Source organism: Artibeus jamaicensis, unplaced genomic scaffold (genome assembly GCF_021234435.1).
Source record: "Artibeus jamaicensis isolate MK-2021 breed Jamaican fruit bat unplaced genomic scaffold, CSHL_Jam_final contig_60, whole genome shotgun sequence".
Lineage (NCBI taxonomy): Eukaryota > Metazoa > Chordata > Mammalia > Chiroptera > Phyllostomidae > Artibeus > Artibeus jamaicensis.
In genome coordinates, this window is record NW_026521900.1 from 10,375,401 (window position 1) to 10,379,415 (window position 4,015).

Here is a 4,015-nt window from a genome sequence, read left to right on the forward strand (position 1 = left end):
AAGTACAGAATTCAGGCTTCTTTTATGTCAAGGGAAGGAGGAAATGGGAGTGGCAAAAGGTGATTGATAACCATAGATATCTAGATACCAGGGGTCTGAGGAAGATTGTGAAACCTCTTTATTTTTACTCTGTTAACTATAGTTGATGTGACTCTGGTTATGAGCTTCCTGCAAATCTTCGATAAACAATCATTCTTTTTGTACATACTTCCAAGGCACTTTCTGGTAAAGGGCTGGTTTTGTTACAACTCAAGCTGCAAGCAGAATCCCTCTAATGAGTAACCTGTCTACATACAAGACTAAGCAGAAACTATCAGCCTAAAAGGCCATGGGAACAAAGCAGGCTTGAACAAGATGGAGTTAGAGAAGCCCAGCATTGGACAATAGACCCATAAGATTATAACAGAGCTGTAGAATTCCTATTATCTAGTGATGCTGTAGCCATGTTAATGTCATAGTGCAATGAGTTACACAAATACCATTGTGTTATAATTGCCTACAGTATTCAGCACAGCAATATGTGGTATAGGTTAGTAGACTAGGAACAATAGGGGAGTGGAATTTGTCACCGCCAAATATGTCTATTTGACATAAGGACTATTTTAGGTTGGTTAATTTTAAGAAATGTTAGACATGGGAGAAGCTCTGAAAACCAAGTAGAAGTTACCCTTTGTGAAAGACATTTATATTTGTTAGGGAAATCTCTATTTGTAAGGGTGTCACCCTTGCTGTACCAGGAAGGGGGGGGTGACCTTATCTCTAGACACTGTTACTAATGCAGAAAGCAAGACTTAAATCTACATAATAACCTTACCCTTGTTTATAGTGCTTTTCTTGGTAACTTCCCAAAACTGGCCTCCCTAACCACCATCATCTTCAGTCTTCAGATCAAGGTGATATTTAAGGTTGGTGGCTTCAGCCCTTTTGGTGAGTTACCCAGTTTTCCTGGGTCTGTCTTATGTATACAAGAGATAAACATGTTATTAAGTTTGTTTTTTTTCTCCTGTTAATCTGTCTTTTATTACAGTGATGTCTCAGGCAAGAACCCAGAAAAGCAGAAGAAAAATTATTTTTCCTCCCCCTACATAGCAATAAGCTATACCCAAAACCTAGGTGTGTAGTAGGTTATACCATTTAAGTTTGTGTAAGTTCACTCTCTGGTGTTTGCTTGACAACAAAATCCTCCAATGATACATTTCTCAGGACATATCCCCTTAGTTAAGTGGTGCATGACTATAATATTTTCAGACTGATTATATGTTGAAATGATATAACTGAGGATGTATTGGATGTTAACCTAAAAATAAAAGCCCAACATGAGAGGCATCAAGTGTTTGAGATCCAGAAGAATAGCTCTTCACGAATCAGTGATTACAGCAGAGACCCAAATAGTGTTCCAACTATGAGGTGAAGGCAAGGGGTATTTATGACAAAGGGAAAGAGAACAATTACATGAGTAAGAAGGAAGGACTTAAAAAAAGATTATATTTATTTATTTCCAGACAGAGGAAAAGGGAAAGAGAAAGAGAGGGAGAGAAACATCAAGGTGTGGTTGCCTCTCAAACACCCCCCACTGGGGACCCTGCCTGCAACACAGGCATGTGCCCTGACTGGGAACTAAACAGGTAAACATTTGGTTTGCAGGCCCGAGCTCAATCCACTGAGCCACACCAGCCAGGGCAGTAAGGCCTTTTTTTTTCTGTATTCTTTTTTTTTTAATTGATTATGCTGTTACAGTTGTCAGTAAGGCCTTTTTATGCATGTTTCGTTAAGGGAGAAATTTCTATAAATTCAGACACGCTAATATAAGAATGCTGATTCTAAAGAATTTTTAGTCCAGTAGTCACAACAAACAATTGTTTGAAATATGATGTTGCTTTTGGTCCAGGTCAAGGCAGTTCTGGGATGGTAGCTCCAACTTCACTTTAAAGTGTCTCCAGCCCTGGCTGGTGTGGCTCAGTGGGCTGAACCAAAGGGTTGATGGTTCAATTCTCAGATAGGGCACATGGCCAGGTTTCAGGCCAGGTCCCCGGTTGGTGGCATATGAGAGGCAACCAATTGATGTATCTCTCATACAATTCTCTCCCTCTCTTTCTCCCTCCTTTCCCCTCTGTCTCAAAACAAATCAATGAAATCTTTTAAAAAATGGTATCTCCATTTATATTCTTTTTTGCATTAGTTAAATGAAATGTGGATTAAAAATAGGAGGTTCTATGGAAAGTAACTTCACTGGGTGATGTGATTATAAGTTTCTAACTGGGCAGATCATGGTGGGTAGTCAGCCCCAGGCCTATAATTTATTATTTATTTACTTATTTATTTATATCCTCACCAGAAGACATTTTTTTTCATTGCTCTTAGAGAGGGAGGAAGGGAAAGAAAGACAGAGCAAGAGAGACATTGACGTGAGAGAGAAACAGATTGGTTGCCTTCTAGTACATGCCCTGACTGGGGATCAAACCCACAATCTGGTCATGTGCCCTCACCAGGAATAGAACCTGTGATCTTTCAGACCATGGGAGGATGCTCCAACCAACTAAGCCACACTAGCCATGGCCATAACTTATTTAGTGAAAGGTAAGACAGCTCTATTCATTGTTCTTGTGCATGTAAGTTAACACACCTTTGAAAAGCCAGAAGTAATATCCTCAAAGAGGATATTAAACCTCAAGAGAGCACATAGTCTTAAGTATCTTGTAATTCAATCCCTGCACTGCTTTCTCTAAGCTTCCATGTACATTCCCTCCTTAATTTCAAATGCATAAAAGAAGCTTCAAAACTGTTATACTCTCTCTTTTCCTGGGCATTGCCTACAGAGGTGGCTGCCATCTCCTACTTAGCACCATGGCTGACCTCAGACCCCTCATGAAACCCAAGATTGTCAAAAAGAAGATCAAGAAGTCCATCTGGAACCAGTCAGACTGTTATGTCCAAATTAATGGGAACTGGCAGAAACCCAGAGGCATTTACAATAGGGTACACAGAAGATTCAAGGACCAGATCTTGATGCCCAACCTTGGTTATGGGAGCAACAAGAAAACAGAGTACATGCTGCTCAATAGCTTTTGGAAGTTCCTGTTCCACAATGTCGAGGAGCTTGAAGTGCTGCTTATGTGTGACAAATCTTACTGTGCTGAGATTCCTCACAATGTCTCCTCAAAGAAGTTCAAGGCCATTGTGAAGAGTTGCCCAGCTGGCCATCAATATCACCAACCTCAATGTCAGCCTGCAGAGCAAAGAAGATGAGTGGACAGTTTCTACATGTTGTATTTGTGTTAATAAAACCATACAATTCTGCCCCAAAATCCCACTGTTATTCTTCAGAGTATTTGGGAGATTTTGCTGTTACTGGACAGGGTCTGGGCCCATAGTGGGTCTGCCTCAGGTCCCCCAGTAGTAGGTGGGTTCTTGACTTTATGCAGGGAAGATTTCACAACACAGTTCCAGGGATTTTGAGAGTATGTTTATTAAAGCTGGGGACAGTGAAACAAAGGAAGGGCCTCAGGAAGCAACAGGGGAAAAAAAGATAAAACAGGGGCCTTGGACAGAGGTTCAAGGGGTTAGCCCAGGACAAGCTGTTGCTGCCTGCTGCTCTCCTGGTTGCAAGTCTCATGGGGACCCTTAGAATCTAGGAAGAAGAGGGCAGAGATGCAAGACATGGGCAGGCTGCTTTAGCAAGAACAAAGAATGGATCCTTTGACTTGAGGCATTTTATCTTTGTCTGGCTGGCTGGAATCCTAGGGGAGGGCCTTAACAGAATATTTATTAGTTTTTCAAGTGTGTTCTTCAAAATATTTATTCATTAAAATGTACATATAGAGGGGTCAGGAGTTATTTTCTGATTAGTTTTACTCATATTGACAAAGAATATCACTGAAGAGGGACCAGGACTAAGGCCACTCTGTCCTGGGATGGTCTGGCATGTGTAAACCATTTGTTCCTAAGTGTCCTCGGTTAGGAAAGATAAAACCTTGTAATTTGTTAGCTAGCTGTAAATTGCTCAAATCATTTGGCT

General features: G+C 40.8%; 1 pseudogene; it reads left to right on the forward strand.

The window, feature by feature from the left end:
- Window positions 1-2,793: 2,793 nt before the first annotated feature.
- On the forward strand, window positions 2,794-3,397 carry LOC128628216 (60S ribosomal protein L32-like; annotated as a pseudogene).
- The last annotated feature ends 618 nt before the right edge of the window (window positions 3,398-4,015 follow it).